Source organism: Bidens hawaiensis, unplaced genomic scaffold, assembly GCF_021521415.1.
Source record: "Bidens hawaiensis isolate Kalapana, Puna unplaced genomic scaffold, B.hawaiensis_p1.1 tig00009311_1, whole genome shotgun sequence".
Lineage (NCBI taxonomy): Eukaryota > Viridiplantae > Streptophyta > Magnoliopsida > Asterales > Asteraceae > Bidens > Bidens hawaiensis.
The window spans coordinates 500,873-522,410 of record NW_027491687.1 but is presented as its reverse complement, the minus strand read 5'-3'; the positions used below and the strand labels follow the sequence as shown (position 1 = coordinate 522,410).

Here is a 21,538-nt window from a genome sequence, read left to right as displayed (position 1 = left end):
TCATCGTCTAGGCTGCTAATTTTCTTCTCAGATTGAAAGTAAGTTTTGCATGTAAATATGTAATCCCATTGCAGCCGATTGAGTATGAATCATACTTGACTCTCTCTTTCTCTCTCTGCCTTTTCTTTGGCATTTGATTAAGTTTCTGAATCAATGTCAGGAACAAACCTGTAGGTGCTTTGAGTTGGTATGCATGGATGCACTACAGGATTTGTGCCTGTAGTCAATGCCGAGCTTGATGACATGGGAGGAGTTGGAATTTCTTCAACACCATCTCTGCAGCAATCATCAGATCTTGAGAAAACTCAAGCAGAACTCAGGTAACAGTGGCACTCTTCTGTATACTGCAAACTTTAGGGGGTGTGGGCTTGATAGTGTTTTGAGCATATTTGTTGTAACAGTATGGTTTTTGAGGGAATGTTGCTAACCATTTCCTATTTTTTTCGGTCAAATCTAGGCGAACATAATAACAGATCATTTTTGTTGCAGGCAAACATTCACTACTGCTGAGAAGTTTAGAAGAGAACTAGAATTTCTACAGAAAGTAGGTTGACTAGATTGTTGTTATTATTACTATTATTATTATTATTATTATTATTATTATTATTATTATTACCATTATCTTCATGCCACAAAGTCTTTTAGGCACAAACAGGTGACAAATTGCTTGCCATTTGCAGGGTGGAAATCCGTTAGACTTGAAACCTGGGAATGCAACATCTGTTAGCTTCCAGTCCACATCCCTAAAAGGGCACCCTGAGCAGCTTGTAACAAGGTCTGTATCTAGGGCTAGTATAATCACTGGCTATTTTTCTACCATTTATATCATTATTGTTAGTAGTTCTTTTTTGTTATTATGATTTTCTTATGGTACTGTAGTGAAGCAAACGGTAGTTTTGCAATAACTGCTTCACCCCATGGAGATTCTGTTGAAAGTAGCGGTCGACTAGGGGCTCCTTGTGAACCAAACAGTGCTGATAATCTTATGCTGTTGAAAGAATCAGGCGATTCTGCTGTTTTAGAACTGCCCAAAAAGTCATATAAACGTAGGATTCGATCTCGCCCAACTCGTGATCCGATTCGACATGCTTCCAGGGATTATAAAGGGTTATCACATGATAATGCCAATGTGGCTTTAAATAATTCTACCAGTCATTTAGAAAATGAACCTGAATCTGTTGGGGGTATAGATCCCGTACAATTGACAGATTCCAAGGTTCTTCCCACCAATGGGAATACAGAAGAGATAAAAGACATACCTGGCCCCCCAAAGGCGTTTGACTCATCATCATGCACTCAAACCAGTAAACGTTTTGATGACAATAATGGGGATGGCCTGCATATTACTAAACAAGTGGAACAGAATCTAGAAAGTAATAATTTAGGTGCAGAAGAGAATGATAATGCGTTAAATATTGGTCCTGATATTAAGGAAGATGAAGGATTGAAAGGATCTGGATCGGTTGTGGGGCTGGATCCCATTTGTCAAGATGGAAATGCTAATGATGGATCAGAGCTAAATGCATGCTCTCAGGAAAACTTGAAATTGGCAACAAAGGAGCATGAAGTTTCGGTTTTAGAAGAGGCGAGAATTATAGAGGTTTTCTTTTTTTTTTTTCTATTTTTTTTATCTTCATGTGTTTTGAAATTTATACATTTGGTTATAGCTTATTTGAGATTGCGTTATAATCAGGCGAAACGCAAGAGGATAGCTGAGTTATCTGTTAGAACTTTGCATCTGGATAAGCGTTTAAAATCGCATTGGGATTTTGTTCTTGAGGAAATGTCATGGTTGGCTAATGACTTTGCTCAGGTTTGTTTATACTGATACAAGTCAGTCAAAGTTAACCTTGTCGTGTATCAGTTTTTCTTTATTAAACATATAATTTCATGAAACAGGAAAGCCTTTGGAAAGTGACTGCAGCTGCTCAAGTTTCTAGAAGAGCTGCTTTTGCTTCACAGAGACGATTCCAACAACAAATTTCGCTGCACAAGCAAAAGGAACTGTCATACACCATTGCAGAGGCTGTCATGCAGTTCTGGCACACGATACAGGTCTTTTAATTTCCTAATTTTCGTCATACATATTTGAGAATGTTATATTTTACAAATCAACTTGGAAGACTTATGTTTTTACATTTGATAGGTGAAATGCAAGGGGCCAGCGTCGCATGATAAAGATCATGCAATTGGGATTCAGGGATATGCGAAGAGGTTCATGGAGTATAATAGCTATCTAGCTCAATGCAATGTGAGTCAAACACCTTTGACTTTTGATATTGTATCTGATCTAGGCATCATGGACCATTCATGGGATGATAATTTGACAGAAGTATGGACTAACACTTTGTATCTTTACAGTTTTAATGGATATAACAATGTTTGCATGTTTACTTGGAATTTGGATTGGTTCATTTGTACTTTATTTTTACTGTTTATATTTATATTCTGGAATGCAGGAGAATCTCTTTTATTCAGTGCCACCTGGTGCAATTGAGGCTTACAGAAAAGCTATTGATTCTAATGTGTTACATTTTGAGGTAAAAACATGCTAAGGAATTAATTAAGTTTATGGTGATATTGGTATATGATCTTATGAATTTAAGTGGTTTAGATCGCAAGTCTGATAGATTGTTCAAATCTTCATTAAATGCGCGATCATTATTTAAAATGTTAATCTATAAAGTAATCTGGGAATTCGTTTAAATAAATTTAAGGACTGCATCGTATATTAATAATTAAAAATACGTTTTGCCTTTTCTGTCGTTACCAACTAACTAAAAGAAACCATATATCATCCTTTTTTCTTTTATGCTTTTCCCTTTTGACTTTGGTTGATGATGTTTTTACTCACTTTAGAGAACTGGCACTAGCATGCAAGAGGAAGTGGATACATCTTGCTATGATGCTGTTGCTGGTATGGTATTTTATACTTTTTTTTTTAATTTTCAGATCTTGTTTACAAATTATACTAATTAAACTAACTATATGTGTACTTTAAATCTCTGAAGATAATGATGCATTTGAAGAAGACGAGGGAGAAACAAACAAATATTATTTTCCAGGTGGATTTGACGGTAGAAAATCTACAAAAGCTGCTCAGAAAAGAAGGATGGACTTCAATTTATATGGCTCAAGATCATATGCAGCGGGTGATGACGTGCCATTCATGCAATCTGTAGAAAGGACAGTTGGAAATCAGCCTGGAAAACGATATGGCAGTAGTTTAAATATTACAATTCCAACAAAACGTGTCCGTACTGCATCCAGACAGAGGATTATAACTCCATATAATGCAGGGACTTCAGGTCACATACATGCACCAAATAACGCTTCGAGTGCTGATACTAATTCGTTTCAGGATGAACATAGTGTTTTACATGGGGGGACCCAAATACAGAACAATCTGGAAGCTGAGTCAGCTGGAGGCTATGAAAAGTTTGACTCCATGGAAGTTTCAAATAGACCTAAAAAGAAAAAGAAGAAAAACATCCTGTATGTAACTTTAACTGCAGTCCTTGTTGTGGTTTGCCTTTTGTGACTAAAATATCTTATGGTTTTGCAGGGATCTACGTTTGAGCACCGTTGGCAACTTGATCCTACTTTTCAGAATGACCAGGTGAAATTTCAACCTTTTTTGCTAAAAAATAATTGTTTTGATGTTAGTCATGTCACCATTTATAAGTGCTAAGGGTGTGTAGTTGAGTTGATTGATAACATGCTCAGTGACGGGCCGCCCAAAACTTGGGTATTGCTAATTTTCGGTGTTAGGGTTGGGTAAGATTATTTTGGAAATACAAAACTATCATCATTCAGACTCAAGATGCTAACCAACGGTTCCACGACTTCAGCTATCCAAATAAGTTTTGTTTATAGCATAGTTATCAAATGCGATAAAGCGTTGAGGTGGGGCCTAGCGCCCAGGCGATAAGCGCAAAAAAAGTGCCCGATTTAGAAAAAAAAGCGCACATTAGAAAAACAAAATTTTAACTAAAGTAGAACATCTTAATAAGAAAACAAGCATTCATTCGTGAATAAAGTTCAAAAAACAACCAAAAACCAAAATCCAAAACATGACATACCAAAAGAAATCAGAAAATAAGACTTGTAACTTCTGAGTTTGTTGATGATTTTATGTGGTGATAAGATTGATTATGGTTAAATAGTGGAGTTTTAGGTTCTCCTAGAGAATAGGAACAATTTGTTTAAAGGATATTTAATATACATGGGAAATCTGGATAATATTGCTGCGCTTTAAATGTCTGAGGCATGCAAGTCGCATTTAATTCACCTTGCGCATTAAATGCGCTTAAGCGCAATAGGCGCACGACTTTAATAACTATGGTTTATAGTTCTATAACGATGTTTGGAGTTTGGACAATTTTTTTATTTGGTTCTTATTTGTGTGTGTGTGTGTGTGTTTTTGCCATTTTTTAAAGTATGAAATGCAGGGCTTTTTAGGGCAAATACCATAAAAAGCTAACATACTTTCTGTTTTTTCTCACAAAAGTCCCTCAAGAAATTTTGAAACATTAAAGTCCTAGATGCTAAATTTGAACAAAATCGTGAATTTCTTAAGCCACTTGAAACCAGTACATCCAAATAGTTTTAAAAACAAATTGCGATACGGAAGTACAAGCCATGTAAGAAAAATAAGAATAAACACGTAAGCAAAACAATTCCAAGTTGTTTAATTTGTTTTTTCTTTTTTTTTTTTCACAATTTTGTTCAATATAGTTTGATGTGCAAAAGTTTGTTAAGGGACTTCTGTAAGAAAATAACCGAAAGCATATTTGTATTAGGAAAATTGGATTTAAAATAATCTCAATTATGAACTATTGGCTAATTACAGTCCCAACTAACGAGTTGGCTGCTGACGATCCCATTTTTTAACATATTTAAATAATCTCAATTAGTGTGATGATGACGTGTCACATATGTGGCAAAATCGGGCTTATGCCACCACCACCATCACCTTCTCCCTTCTCCTCCTCCAAATCACCTTCCCCATCTCTGTCAAACTTGAAAATGGTGCATGCAAGTAGAAATCGGCTTGCCGGAATCCCACTGGTAAACCGAGTTACACCATAATCCACTTGAAACCACCACTCACCACACCAATTCTTCCACGAGCACCACTAGGTTTGGCGATCTATCCCTTGTCGCCACAATCTGTCCCACCGGAAAAGCGGTTGGCGGTGGAACCCTAGCCCCCACCACCGTCTTCTTCACAATCCACCGACCACCGCCGCTGCCGGAGCCATGGTAGCGGCTTCTCTTCCTGTTCGTCGCCAGGCTAGGGCTGCTGTTACGAGACCACAGCTGTTATGAACTCGCCGGAAAAACGATGATGGTGGCGTGACTGCCTATTGCCGCCACTGTGCTGCTGTTATGGTCGTTGCAGGATTTCTTAGAGATGGGGGGGGGGGGGAGGTGGTGATGGTGTAATCTGCCACATAAGCCCGATTTTGCTACGTATGGCACATCATAATCACACTAACGGAGGTTAGTCGGGGCTTGTTGGGAACAAATATGTTAAAAGATGGGACAGTCAGCAACCAACTCATTAGGCTGGCCCATTATTGCCAATAGTCCGTCGTCAGGATTATTTAAATCCAATTTTCCTTGTTTTTATGATATTTACCTTGTTTTTTAACATAAACTTGTAAAAACTTTGATTAATAATACTAGCATATGTCAGAAATCATGAACTAATTTGAATGCTTATAAAAGCGTTATATTATTAGCAACGACAATCCGTAATATATCTAATAAAAAATTTCATCATCATCGTACTCAGTATATCCCACCAATAGCAAAGCTATGGTAGGGTCTGAGGAGGGTAAGATGTAGACAGCCTTACCTCTACCCTATAAGGATAGAGAGGTTTTTTTCGGTGAGACCCCCGGCTCGATAGTAGTTTTGCATCAAGCCTTGGACATAAGGCACATAGCACTCAATCATCGGGACACCGGCTGATCGGTGCATGTACCCTTGTCTTTCGGCTATCAACGCCACTACATGATGCCTGATTAACCGTCCGTCACTTTTAACGTTATTTTCACGAGATTAGTAAAATAACGTCAAAATTAGGGCAATTTCACTTTTGCCCACCCGAGGGTTCACACATATATACATCATATGTGCGCACCACAAGCAGGGCTATTACATCATAAGGCACATATCTAATAAAAAATTTAAGTTGTAAAAAATAATAAGCTTAAATAAAATAATAAATAACTAAATAAGAATTAGATTGTATTTTAAAAAATTTAAAAATTTAGATTTGAAAGAATATATAGATAACATTTCAAAATGCGTATAAAAGTAAGAAAAAAGATTCGAACTCTTACCGCCTATGGAGTGAATAAAGAAAAAAAGTGGATTAACCGTTGCACCATACATCACTTTTGGTTTTATTCTTGTTTAATTAATTTATTGGTGTCAGTGCCAATAAACCTAGGGTGTTGCTCAGGTTTCAGCTCTATGTTTTGAGGATAATTATTTTTTTTCATGGTTGTTACTTGTCCGGCCCTGTAAGGTTATAATTGGACCTCTAACTAGTCAAATGGGTAAACTTTTAATAAGTTGGCTAAAAATAGAACGTGTTGAATGTTTTAATGATGCCAATCTCTTGCATTACTTTACATAAAAAGTTAAATTTGTAATATAACTTTGTAATCATCTTTAATACATTAGTTATTTATAATATTCAAGAAAAAAGGAACAAAAAACTTTTACTAGTCAACGTAACCCAACCCATTTATAACCCATATTAAAAACTACCCATTGTGACCCGTGGCCTTTTCAAGCCGTTTATTACCTGTAATAAAACATCTAATTTATTTTACATTCGTCGATATGCAGAAGGATCACTCAAGAAGGAGACTGGATACACATCAATTTGACTCTAATGGAAGTAGTGGTACGTCTCATTTTTAATATACAAAACTAATTAATATCTAATATAGTTTTCCAAATTACATCTAACAATCTTTCTGTAACGGTTTGTATGTTGACGAGTCATCTATGATATATTTGACATTCTTACCCAATTTCTTAACGCAGCGGTTTCTCAAATGAGTAACATGTCCAACACAAATAAGTTCATGAAATTACTGTCGCGCGATCGTGGTCGAAAAGTCAAAGCACCTAAGGTATCCTATTACTCTGTAGAATAGTCTAGATTTTTCTTGCATGATGTATTAATCAAATAACATCTTTGCAGACACCTGTTAGGCAGCCCGGTTCAGGAAGCCCATGGTCATTATTTGAAGATCAGGCCCTTGTTGTGCTGGTACATGATATGGGTCCAAATTGGGAGCTTGTTAGTGACGCCATTAACAGCGCTTTGCAATTCAAAGTAAGTACTTTTCTAGCTTGAATAATTATGTCAACTACATTAATCATTATTTTTAACTTGTCACGTGTGCAGTGCATATTTCGCAAGTCAATGGAATGCAAAGCTCGTCACAAAATATTAATGGATATGAATAACGGCGATGGAGCTGATAGTGCTGAGGATTCAGGGTCTTCTCAACCTTATCAATCTACATTACCTGGCATTCCTGAGGTAATAATGCTCATTTTTCTAATTGTATTTATTTTACATGCAGATTTGAGCTAATTAGTTGGTTATGTATCTTGGTATATCTGAATTCAGGGTAGTGCAAGACAGTTATTTCAGCGGTTGCAGGGACCAATGGAAGAAGATACACTCAAAAATCACTTTCAGAAAATTATTATGATTGGACAAAAACAGCATTATAGAAATAGGCAACAGGTGACTTTTAGCCCTAATGTGGTTTGCACTTGGTAGCATTATAAGTTCCAATATTGTTGACTCATAATTTTTTTCTTTCTTCTGCAAAGAATGATAATCAGGATACCAAACAGCTGCCTCATAGTTCTCATGCATTTGCTCTTTCTCAAGTCTGCCCTAATAACCTTAATGGCGTGCCCGTCCTTACGTGAGTTATCTGTTTAATTCTAACGGGGCAATTTCATTTATACCCCTACAAATTTGGAAAGTATCATATTATACAAAACTAAAAATATCATATACATCTTTACAATGTAGTTAAAGTATCAAATATATCCACCAATTCATAAAAACAATTTAAGAAATGACCATTTTACCCTTTCTTTTTCAGAAACTTTAAAATTTCATATATACCCATTTTAACTTCAGTTTTTTATATTTTAACCCAAAAACAATAGTTTCTCAAAATACTAGATTGCTTATCGTTCGATTATCATGCAATTATACGTGGTTTGGTTATCTGGTTCGAGTTTGGTTATCTGATTTGAACATACTGATTCGATTGTTCGATTATCTGCCATCGAGAGAACAGAAGAGGAGAGACGATGGATTGGCTTGCTTGCTTATTGTCGATGTCGAACAAAATCCAAATAAAAAAATAGGACGTAAACAAATATAATGGAAAGGGGTAGAATGGTCACCGAGTAAAAATTCATTAAATTTGGGTATATATGAAATGTTTAGTTTTGATTGGGTATATATGAAATGTTTAGTTTTGGTTGGGTAATATGAAAATTTTCAAGTTGGTAAAGGTGTATTTGTAATTACTAATTAATCTTATTCAAATTTACTTATCATTACTTTTGCTCTTTCTAAATCCCATTATCCCCTAACACCATTTTTTGTCTACTTTTCACCTTAAGGCCACTTGAACTAGCTGAAGCAATCTCATCTAGCCCAGATGTTCTTCCAGCTGGCTATCAAGGTCTTAATAGTGGTGGGCTCCTGCCTCTGAACCATGGGCCTGTTGCACCAATGCTTCCTGCTTTGGGTCATGTTTCTGGTTCCACCTCAGAACCTGCTCCATCCAACCCGTCTGCATCTGCTCAACTTGATCCATCTGTTAGGTAATATGTAAACCTTTACACACCATTAATTTTCTCTAGTATCAAATTCTAACTTTTAGTTTACCTTTTGTTTTGTACCCGTAGAATGCTGTTAATGTTATCTGCAAGGAACACTCAACAGTCAAGTTTGCCACCTGGGTCCCACTCGGTTAACGACCGTGGGAATCGCATGTTACCTGGTGGAAATGGTATGGGTGCGGCTAATAGAAACATGAAGATGACTAGACCACTATCTATGTTGAGTTCCACATCATCAACACCATTGTTGAGGCCACATGATCCTACGCATATGATTCGGGCTAATCAAAACACAGACCAGAAAGCATCGCCAAGTGAGCCTGGGCCTGGGACCGGGCCCACTCAACAGTCATGCCCACATGCAGTTTCTCCACATCCAAATCACTTTGAAGGACCTCCAAATCATCATCCGAATCCAGCTTTCGCAATGAGATTAGCCAAAGAAAGACAACTTCAGCAACGGTTACTTCAACGGCAGAAGTTTTCTCCAACCAATCCTGTGATGCCACATGTACAACCTCAGCGGTATCAACCGCCACATCAGCAGGCTAATCTTATGAAAGGTGGACTCGGGAATGGCTCTGTACCTCAACAGAGGACATTTTCTGGCTCATTAAACCAGAAGTTGGTTAATAAAAAACAAACGACGGCTCAAAAACTGTTGTTGCTTAATCGAAAACTCAACACGGTTGACCAGACTGCAAGCAAGCAAGCTGAGTCAAGTACAGCTGTCACAGTTCCAAATCCACCTTGTAATGATGCAAATAGTAGAGAAACTGAAACCAATGTTGTACCAGCAGAGAGTGAACCCATCTGAACCACCCATGAATTTTGTTGAACATTCATAACTACTATTTCTCGCTTACATGCTAATTAATAATGGTAAAATAGTTATGGGCTTTATGGGCCATACCATTTGGGTTGGGCTGTTATGATCATGTAAGAGTAATCTACAGGTTAGCTTCCTCTTTTATTTTTGCAGTTACACGTATATGCACATCTTTTGTTCTCTACTTGAAATTTATCTTTTTGCAGATGAAGCTCAATTATGGTTACAAATTAACCAAACTGGAGTAATGCTGGCAGGGCTAATTATTGGGTGCTTTTGTATAAAGTCATGAGGAGATGGAGGATGATAAAGAGATGTGTGTACAAGACTTCCGTCTCTGGTTTTTAAAAAGCATTTTGTTATTTTTATTATTATTGTTATTGTTCTTATTTTATATTTTTGAACCTTAGGTTAAGCCTATGTAGGAGTACCCTTTTTGTTATTGGTGGGTAGTTATGATTGTTATTGGTGCCTGCTTGGTGGAAGGTTGGGAATCTTTTGTGAATACTAGTTCATTTAGGGTATACTTGGATCAATCATCAATGTCATTAAAAATCTTCGTTTAAGGTCTTCGTTTAGTGCATGCCTCTAAAAGAACAAGCATATATTCTTTGATTTTAGTTCTCTATTGGTCTTCATATGTATTACTTTGTTAAACCAATGCTTGTTATGTTTATTATTGTTAAGTGGGTTGAATATGTGATATGTTGGTCTTTATATAGATCAGTTTCTGTAACCTCTATTCTCACTCAATAATAAACAACCTTTCGGTTCAACTTGGTATCAAGAGCCGGGAGCCCAACCAATTCATCTTTTCTTCACCGGTAACTCCTTTTTTTCCGGCCAACCTTGTTCATCATGGCTGCAAATTGCAATTGCTGCCTTCGCTACTGCTGAGAAAACAACCCATAATACTCCCAAATTTGCTTTCACATTTTCCCCAACAAACTAAGGGTATTCGAAACAAATGATTGAACCGTTCTTAATTACCAACAACATGTTCGCTTATGTGGATGGAACAATCCCATGCCCGGAATCCACCGTCACTATTCCACCATCTAAAGAAGGTGAATCTTCATCATCTACCGACAATCCCAGTTATCCCCGGTGGATTGCAAATGATGCCCATGTCCGGATGATTATCTTATCAACAATTTTTGAGTCATCCTTTCAACTTGTTCAAGGTGCTACTTCTCATGAACTTTGGCTCTCTTTAGAGCGTGCCTATGCACCACACACCTCTTCTCATGAATACACATCAAAAACTCAACTACTGAGGATTGTGATGCAAGGGGATGAAACCCCAATTGCTTATTTGACCCGTGCAATGGGATATGCGTATGCTTTATCCCATATCGGTGAACCTATGAAGGACAAAGACCTAGTTATGCTCCCAATCTTTGGATTAAGAGATGAATACAGTGGATTTAAATCCACTATTCTAGCTAAACACCCGCCTATTACCTTCAATGAACTGCATGGTCTATTGTCTGATCATGATTACACGATCACTAAACCTAACCCTAATACTTCTGCTTTCACACAACTTTTTGTTGCTACAATTGGTCACTCCAATAATACTCAACCAGAGCAACTTGCAAATCTCCAACAGTTGGCGACCCAATTGGGTTATCAGTTGAACCCGGTTACTCAACCTGCCCAGCAACCACAGGCCTTGTATGCTACTCGCCCAACGAACAACCGTGGCAATCATTGAGGAAATTCCAGGGGCAATTATTGTGGCAATAATAATCGGGCCCGAGATAATAACCATTCTAGTTCTAGCAGACAATTTGCTTGGGCATGACACAAAATATGGTGTATGGCCACTGTAACCGATGTGGCATAGGACATCTGCCCTCTCGATATCCAAACCAATCTGTTACTCAGTCTGCCCCGACTCAGTCTCAGGCTAATTTTGCAAGTTTTTCAGAAACGGGTTCCACTTCGGGACCCACATGGTGCCCTGACACTGGTGCTAGTTGCCATGCCACTCCTGATTTATCGAACCTTGACAACTCCGAAGTATACTAAGGTAATGATGCACTCCATGTTGGTGATGGTAATCTTTGCCCATCCTTCATATTGGTTCCTCTAAATCCTTTTCACCAAATAAAACGTTTAATCTAGCTAATATCCTTCACGTGCCTACGATTCAAAAGAATCTATTATCTGTTAAGCAATTTTGTCTTGATAATAACATTTATTTTGAATTTCATGCATCTTTCTTTGTTGTGAAGGACGAGTATTCGCACACTATCCTGCTCATGGGTCCAAGTAATCATGGCCTCTACTTCATCCATCTACCTCAACTTAAACCAGTTCCCAAGCAAGTCTTCACAGCAACTAAAGCACCCTCAACAATTCGGCATCAACGTCTTGGTCACCCGCATGAAAGGGTGTTTCAGTCTGTTATTTCAAATTGTTCTTTACCAGTTTCAAATAAATTATGTTCAACCTTATGTACTCCATGTCAGTTGGGAAAATATTCCAAACTTTCTATGGATAATTCTCAGTTTCAAAGTAATAACATTTTGGATTTAATATTTTGTGATGTTTGGGGACCCTCTCCTAATGTCTCCCTTGATGGACATCGTTTCTTCATGTTATGTGTTGATCACCCTCGCGCATATGTGGTATTTTTCACTTAAACATAAATCTGATGCATATGTCACCTTTACAAACTTTGTCACCGTGGTAGAAAGACAATTTAATGCCAAACTAAAGTGTGTCCAAATTGATTTGGGGGGGGGGGGGGGGGAGGATTTCGTAACCTATCTCCTTTTTCACAAAACTTGGCATTATTCATCGACGTTCATGCCCTTACACAAATGAACAAAATGGTATTGTTGAACGTCGTAATCGCCACGTTGTGGAAACCGGGCTTGCTCTTCTAGCCCAATCTTATATTACGCTTTTGGCATCTTGCTTTCGAAACTGCTGTTTACCTTATCAATCGGTTACCATCTAGGGTATCCTCCAACAAATCTCCCTTTCAACATTTTTAAACACAAACCAGATTACTCGTTTCTCCAAGTTTTTGGATGTCAATGTTTCCCCTATATTCGCCCATATAACCGTCATAAAATGGACTTCCGCTCTATTCCTTGTGTCTTTCTTGGTTATAGCCCAAATCATCACAGATATCATTGCTTTGATCCTGTCACTGAACATATTTACATCGTGAGGCATGCTCGATTTAACGAGCATGTCTTTCCCTTTCAACCTCAAGTTCCTCAATCAACCATTCTCGGGTATCCTCCATATGTTTCTGTTTACCCTACACCAGCCCCATCCTTCCTCACCGACCCCACAGAAACAGAACCACCAAACCCTACTCGCATCGGATCACCATACCCCTCCTATTCTACCATCACTGCAAACCGGCAAACTTCTTATGCAGCTCCACCTTCCCATCCGATAATCCCACAATCATCACCTTCACCACCATCTTCCCCCGATTCAACCCCTACTCCACCTCCACCCCCTCAGCCTCGGCCTAGCTTCTCACCTTCGTCAAAATCCTAAACAAACCACTCCATATGATCCATCGGTCTTTACCGCTACCCGTTCTTCGTCTCCCATCGAGCCTACATCCTTTACCGTTGCCAACAAATCCCCGGAGTAGGTCATGCCATGTCTGAGGAGTTTCAAGCTCTACATAAGAACAGAACATGGTCCTTAGTTCCCTATGTCAACAACACTAATGTTGTTGGTTGTAAGTGGGTGTACAAGTTAAAAGATGTTAGGATTTGTGTTGGTCTTTTGATCAGGTTTGTTGGTTGAAAAATAGAGACTAAAAGGGGCGGTCTGCTTAATTACGGAGACGGCCTATTGGATTTTTCTTGATCCCTACTCTATTAAACCTAATTGTTATCTACATATATACCTAGTCATGTATTGTAATTTTTGTACCGCGCTTAATAAAAATACCTTAGTTGCAACTCGTGGACGTAGGTCGCCTTGACCGAACCACGTAAAATCTCGTGTCTCTTATTTATTGCTTTTGTTTGTGCGTGTGTGTTTGTGTTTCCGCTGCGTACCGACTATATTTAATACCTAACAAGTGGCATCAGACCGAAGATTCGTTAAATACACGGGTGCACTGAGACGAAGAATTATTTCAGGTGAGACGAAGAATTATTTCCGATTTTTAGATCTTACTCGTCTTGCAATCTTGTTTTTTTTTTTTGGTGTGACACATTTTCCAATAAGAAGTTCAAGATATTTAATTTGCTATTCAAAGGGGTTTGGTTTTTCCTATTGTCGTGACCAGCAAACAAAAAAGAAAAGAGCCTTATTAAACAAATTAGGTTTTATTTTTGTTTGGTGGGTGAGCCGTAAAGAAAGAAACAGACGAAGTTTGTTTTTTTTTTGGTGTCTTGCTTTTAGGGTTTTGACAAACCCCTTGAATTTTCGTTCGAATCTATCACAGAATTACGCCATCGTCGTCAAGGTGATTTCATCTGTTCGACTATTGACGCTTGTTCACCACCATGAATCGTGTTCAACAACAACCTTTTTTTTCAGCCAACATCAGAAGAGACAAGAGACAAGTGTATTTGTTCTTATTTTCTGATTAAAGTTTTGTTTATTAAGGGTTGTTTCAGTTTGGGTGCTTCAAGTATCGGATTTGTTATTCGGGTTTGCTTTGATTGTGTGGCTTGGGTATTTGTTGACAGGAATTTCGGGTTACAAGAAAGGTTTGAGGTTTTGGGTTAGAGTTCGGTTCTCTTTGTTTTCTCGTTTACGATGTCTGAAGACGGGAAGGTTCGATTTGACAAGTTTAACGGGACTGAGTTTGCATGGTGGAAAATGCAAATAGAGGTGTTACTTCGGGAACATGGTTTGGATATGGTATTGGAGGAAAAGCCGAATAATATGGATAAAGCTGAAGAAGCAATTTGGAACTTAAAGGACAAAAAGACTAAAGGTAAAATTAGATTGGCTTTGACGAGGACCGTTGCTTTTGATAACATGAAAGGAACCACGGCTCGTGGTATGATGGCAGCTCTGTCAAATATGTATGAAAACCATCTGCGGCCAATAAGGCTTGATGAGGGAATTGTTTATGACAAGGATGTACGAGGGAAGTTCAGTCATGGGTCACATTAATGATTTCAACTCGATTATGTCCATGTTAGCTTCTGTGGGCATGAAGTTGGATAATGAGACTCAAGCTATTATATTTTTATCATCTTTGCCTGAGAGTTGGTCTGGAACTGTAACGGCCATTACTAGTTCTGTGGAGTTTGACATTTGAGGGTTGGGTGAAGACGTTCACCGGAAAAGCATGAGTGGCGGATCATCTTCTGATATGTTTTATGTAGGCAAGGGAAAGGAAAATAACAGGAGCAGTGGGAGTCGAGGGAGGAGTTCGTCTAGAACTAGGAAAAATGTGAAGTGCTGGAGATGTAATGAAGTTGGGCATGTTAAGAGTGATTGTCCAAACAGATTCAGGGAAAGGCTGCTGAGGTTAACACTGCTGAACAGGTTAATGAAGGCGTCAGTGATGACGGGGCATTATTTTGTAGTGTTGATAGCATGGTGGACTCTTGGGTCATGGATTCCGGATCTTCGTTTCATGCTACGCACAGCGGGGAAACGATGGTGAATGTAGGTTCCCTGGACGGATCGCACGAGATATCTCGGTCTACTCAGGTGCGGAATCCCTGCGTAGATCGTTACGAGTATAGAACACGAATCACACGAACACACGAAACGAACACACGTTATATATTATAACTCAAACACGTGATGTAATATCACTGTTATAGACTCTCGTCCTCACGTTACAATGAACTTGAACAACTGACACGAACTTAAACAACCATTACAAACCAAGCCGTAACCTAGGACTATTTATACACGACAACTTCGCCTGGCATGTTCAGGCGAAGTTGTCCATAACTTCGCTTGACTAACAAGTTCGCCTGTTAAGCGAACTTGTCAGTAACTTCGCTTAAACATAATTAAACATTACAGACTCGATTACAGACACTAGACTATGAACTACTGGCATTATGCACCAACAGACTCCCCCTTGGCAGTAGCTTCATATCTTGATCTTTAAGCACTTGTCTTGTAATCTTCAATCTTGTATCTTCACGCATGCACTCCTTCTCTAACACAAACTGACACAACTCTTTGATACTTCCTCGCTTCGTCCTTCCAAGCAGGAATATAAAAGATTTTCTTCTCATTAAGCACCTTCAGATCAGCTTGCGATAAGTTTACCAAATGCATCGGATCGTAAACTCTTAGGAGCTCCTGTTCATCCTCGTCTTCCATCACCGCCTCTGCTGTCTCACAATCCACATACCACCACTTTAGGTCTTTAAGCACATCCTTGGGCATTAGCTTCATCGGTACTTCTTTCAGGCACCGGATCGGTTTATACTTCATGACCATCCAAGGTTTTCCATCAGCTCTCATACCTCTATCCTTGTCTTCAACAAGTTTTCCCTTCTGTGGTTTCAACAGCTCAAACTTCTTCTCTTTTATACTCTCTCTCCATACAATTTTCTCAATGACTCTAGCCATATTATCGTCATTTCGATTGATTAACCCCAATCTGGCTAAGTCTCTCACTTCACATTCCGGCAGTGTATTCAACGACCTTAACATTCTTTTAAAATACTGAACGCCGTCATACCGTTTAATCACAAAGAGCTTCAACTGCTCATCATAGATCCAGCAAATAATCCCTTTCTTCGCTTCAGCATAGCCTTTAATATTGTAACTCTTCTTAAACATTGTAGGGACCGCTGGTTTCTTCGTTTTGACGAACCACTGAGCATAGCCTTCCTTCCACCTAGGCTACTCTTCCTATTCAGTCTCATCGATTACTGTCTCATTACCCATATCTGCTTTCTCCACACCTGGAATGTCATGCTCCACATTCTCTTCAACTATTTCACCTTCTTCAACATCTTCTTCAATCACAATCTGAGCTCCAATCTTCTCAATCTCCTCAATTGGCAGCACATCATCATCAAACAACACATCATCACTAAACATATCATCATCTAATTCTTTCAAAGCATCAATCACATCATCTCCCATTCCTTCATCATCAACCATCACCACCTCATCACCACCAGAACTGCCAGCCGCACCTGCAGACTCCCCCTGAGCTGTGGAAGTCCCAAGAGCTTGAGTAGTTCTTGGCAACTCACCACCTGCACCTTTCGATGCATTGGGATCATCGTCTCTGTCATTCCTCTTCTTTGTCCTTAACTCGTCGCCTTTACAGCTTGTCTCCCCCTGAGATGCCAAGAACTCCTTCATAGCATCTATAATTCTCCCATGTTCAACCAGGAGGGACGACTGTAGTTGATTTTCTGTTACTAGGCGCTGAATAGCCTGGGTCTGGATAAAGTTTATCCTCGATTGCTCTGCCACGACCCGCTCAAGTGCAGCTATTCTCTCCGAGTCTGAGAGGGTTGCATCGAAATCGAACCTCATGTGAGATGTGTCTTGAGAATACTGAGGTGGGATTTCACATGTAACCGGGACATCAGAAGTAGTTGTGGACGTAACCGCAGGTGGTATCGTGACCGACAACCCTGCAGTTGCAACGACTGTCGACTCAACAAATTGTGCAACAACCTCCGACGGAGTAAGCGTTGGAGGTGGTAATGACACAATCTCCGGAGTCGTCAGCTGGATAGTAGTGATTGGGATGCCAAAAGCTGATGATGTAGCCACCACGGGAACATCCGCGGCGCTTAAACCTGTGACCTGTAGTGATGTAGGAACAATCGACATACCTGACAGTGCGGGCGGAGCGAAACGTACAACTCTTGAAGTCTCTCCAGCTCCCATACCTGCACCTGTCCTTTCCCGTCTTGAACGTCTAATCAACTTGTGAATATCCTCTTCTTCTTCTGACTCGCTATCATCAACCGTCCTCTTTCTCTTCCCAAATGTTCTCTCTTGAGTCACCAACATCCTTCTCGCCTCATCCATAACATCGTCAAGATCTGAGTCAGCCACCGTCGTAGCTGCTCTAGTAATACGCACAGTCGAGACACGTTCAACTGGGATCTGAACGTTCTCCTCTGGATCCACCCGATCCATATCGAAGAATCCTTGACCTCCGAATTCTGCATCAAGGTCCACTTCCTCCTCCGGTGACACAACAGGAGCAGCAGATATAGCTTGAGATGCTCCTGCCTGTTGTGGTGCCGGGTCTCTGAACTCATCCCCACGAGCTGGCACATACCCCGGGTTTATTAAGTACCCAAAGAGTGGAGTATGCCTTGGACGCAGTTCAGGCTTGCTCCTCGCACTGGATGTTCGGCATTGAGCGAAGATACGTTTGCTCACACTCTCCACGTATCGTATTGGACGTCGTTGAGGCAACGTGGGAGCAACATGATTCAAGATCATCTGAATGAATCGTGGATACATGATGAACCTCTCACGGGCCATCGCTCTTCTCTGTCTATCGATCTCGTAAAAGACCATCTGACTAAAGCTATAACGTTTGTTATAAGTCAGAGCAGTCATTGCTGACTGCATGGTCGCACCCATACCATCAGTGCCCGCCTTCCTCCCAGACATGCAGACAATCATTACGTGCATGAGGAAGCGCCACTGATCAAGTAGGAAACCCTTCCTCCGTTGTGTATCGCCCAATGGACCAGAATAGCCCATTCGTAGAAATGCTCCATCGCGGAACGGAGCAACAAACTCTGTAGGGTCATCCCTAGTCTCCTCTCCAAAACGTAATGCCACCCGAATTTGTTCAGACGAGAACTGAACTTCTTGATTATTGACGGTTGCTCTCATAACCGGGGGCTCAACGCGGCAATCGTATTCCACCGTCTGCTAGAAATCCTCAATATTGGGTAAGGAAATCGGCAGAGTCGTAGTGATTGCGTGGAATATCCTCGAGCGAAGGAGGAATGTGATTATCTCGCGGTAATCCTCCACACCACTCGCTTCCGGGTCTAAAGTGATGAACATGTTGTGACCTGGGAAGAATTGCCTCTGATTATCTCCGTCATCTCCTCCAGCACCTCCAGCACCGGCAACAGCAGCCATATCTGCCACAAACGAATCAAGTTAGATAAAGGTTAAGGCATAACACAAGTTCGCTTGTTACCATGAGCGAAGTTGTGATAAAATCAGTATAGGCGAAGTTAAAGTTGGGGCGAAGTTGGGAACAACTTCGCTTCATCTTTAAGTTCGTCTGATAACTGATAAGTTAAAAGGTCTAGGCGAAGTTAATGTTAACTTCGCCTCACCACAACATCGCCTCAGGCGAAGTTTAGACTCAGGCGAAGTTACGGATAACTTCGCCCAAACCTAAAGTTCGCCTGAATCTGAAACGACAACAGTAAGCAGAATCTAAGTCGGAAAATCTGATGTTTTGGTTAGATTGGCGATTGAGGACTCTAAAACACAAGATTTTAAGGATATGTAGACGATCAGAATGATTATGAACACGTAAAAAACAAGTTATGAAAATCGGTAATAAAGGTCGATCGACCGAGGTCACGAAACAAGTCGAAACGACCTCAGATTAACATCAATGAACATTGATTATACGATATGATGACCCAACAAACCTAAAAATCTGTTTGAAATCGAAGAAAGATAGCAAAGATGAATCGACAGATAACTTCGCGAAGTTATCGAGAAGTTCGCTTAGGGTTTTGCAGACAAGTTCGCTGAATTTGAAAAATATGAACAGTTTGACCTTTGAAAATCCTTATATAGGGACGATGTTATACAGGCGAAGTTACGGTTAACTTCGCCTAGGCGAAGTTATTCACAAGTTCGCCTGTTTAACAACTTCGCCTATATTTACAAAATTAACCCTTATAATTCGAACATTTTGCATTTAAGTTTTAAAACTTCCCTTTAAGAATTAAATGACACGATCAAGTCCAAGTAACCATATACAAAATCATAAAACTACCTAAGTACAAAAAACTTTTAAAAATTAAAGTACAAGGGATCAAATTTCAGTCTCGATAGGGACTGCTACGTTTTAGAAAAGATCCGAACAGGAATCATACTAAGTATGTGACTGTCACATAGATCCGTGTTTAGCTGTATTATGATATAAAGAAACAGGTTGTAAGCAGGTAAATAACTTAAGATGGTTTTCATCGTTTCTGTGATACGAGTTAGGTTCAATTATGCCTCAAAATTTAAGTGGGCAACAACTCAGAGATTATGATGCCTCCTGTCTATTCTCAAAGCGTATTTGGCTTTCCCCAAGTCACCCCGAATTGACCTCGACCCATAGTGTCTGATTAAGTTTGTAAGTACTCTTCATCTGGTTCCCGTTCTCTTTCTTACTCCATGATTGAGAAGTCTTGACATTTTCAGCTATAGAATGTTTCAATAACTCCTAATTATTATTATTATTATTATTTTTTTTTATGATAAACATTTACATAGACTTCAGAGTAGTAACCAACTGCAAGTCCCGAATCTGGATCACTGCAGTTTCTTCACACACTATCTTTGCGGGAATCAGAACACGTACGGGCTCGTGTATGAGTGGGTAATCGCTTTTCTGCCTATCATTCGGAAAGATATATATGGAGACATGCAAAACTCGTAAGGAGTTTCCACGTAAAATCAAGTAGATTTAGTTTGTATCACATCTACTTTTACGCACCATAAAAAGCTACCATGACATACAATAACTGTCCTAAAGCCTTTTAAGCCTAATAACTTCACTAGTTAAGCACACAGAATCAGTATATTTATCATTTTCCAAGGTTGGATCAATTTTCTGTTAAACATAGCAAACGAACTTCTTACGAAGTAGCAGACTTGAAAAATAATTTCATTTCCCTATTTAAAAAAATTTTAACATTAATCGCCCCGACCAAAACAAAGTCTTCAGGTAAACGGCTATCCCGAAGATCCAATGGATCAGCTGGACCGACCACATACTAGTATGTGTCCCTCTAACTAAGTATGGTCGACTAATTTTAAGCGAAAGAATGAAAACTCATCATAAACCGCCCCGGTCACTTTCAGTCATCTGGTTAATGGCTATCCTCAAAATCTACAAGTAGAAAATGAGGACCAAACATATCCTAAGACATGTCCGTCAAACTGAGGTAACCGACATAATTTTAAGCGTTAGTGACGTTTTTTTTTTTTTTTTTTTTTAATAAACATGAAAAGCAAGGTTACTCGGGATTGATCATCCCATTCAGCTCAATAAGGTTTTGAAATCTTGTTTTGTCAAACGCTTTAGTATATAAATCAGCGAAATTATCAAGCGTATCCACCTTTTCAAGCACAATCAGTTTCTTCTCAGCACAATCCCGTATAAAATGATGACGTATGTCAATATGTTTAGTTTTACTGTGCTTCACGGGATTGTTAGTTACTGAGATAGCAGCTGTGTTATCAATGCAAATAGGAGTAAGTAAGAAATTCAGACCATAGTCGCGCAACTGTTGTTGAATCCAAAGAACCTGGGAGCAGCAGTTGTATGCTGCCATGTATTCTGCTTCACAGGTTGAAATTGCGACCAAAGTTTGTTTCTTGCATTGCCACGACACCAATCTGCCACCAAGAAACTGACATCCTCCAGTTGTTGACTTCCGACTCTGATTGCACCCTCCATAATCAGAATCTGTGTAAGCGACTAGCTCCAAGTCTCCTCCTCTCGGGTACCACAACCCCAGCTTCGGTTTGCCCTTGAGATACCTCAGTATCCTCTTCACACCCTTCAGATGAGATTCTTTTGGGTTTGCCTGAAAGCGTGCACAAAGACAAACAGCAAACATTATATCAGGCCTAGAAGCAGTTAAGTACATT

At 39.5% G+C, this 21,538-nt stretch overlaps 1 pseudogene across 1 annotated transcript; it reads left to right on the top strand.

Moving 5' to 3' along the window:
• The first annotated feature begins 143 nt into the window (after positions 1–143).
• Positions 144–9,761, top strand: LOC143531952 (chromatin modification-related protein EAF1 B-like; annotated as a pseudogene). Its single transcript, XR_013135098.1, has 18 exons — positions 144–320; positions 490–544; positions 681–775; positions 880–1,600; positions 1,694–1,813; positions 1,900–2,055; positions 2,147–2,332; positions 2,460–2,540; positions 2,860–2,917; positions 3,012–3,495; positions 3,566–3,619; positions 6,868–6,925; positions 7,069–7,157; positions 7,229–7,363; positions 7,436–7,573; positions 7,664–7,783; positions 7,873–7,970; positions 8,686–9,761. The product of XR_013135098.1 is annotated as a chromatin modification-related protein EAF1 B-like (transcript).
• The last annotated feature ends 11,777 nt before the right edge of the window (positions 9,762–21,538 follow it).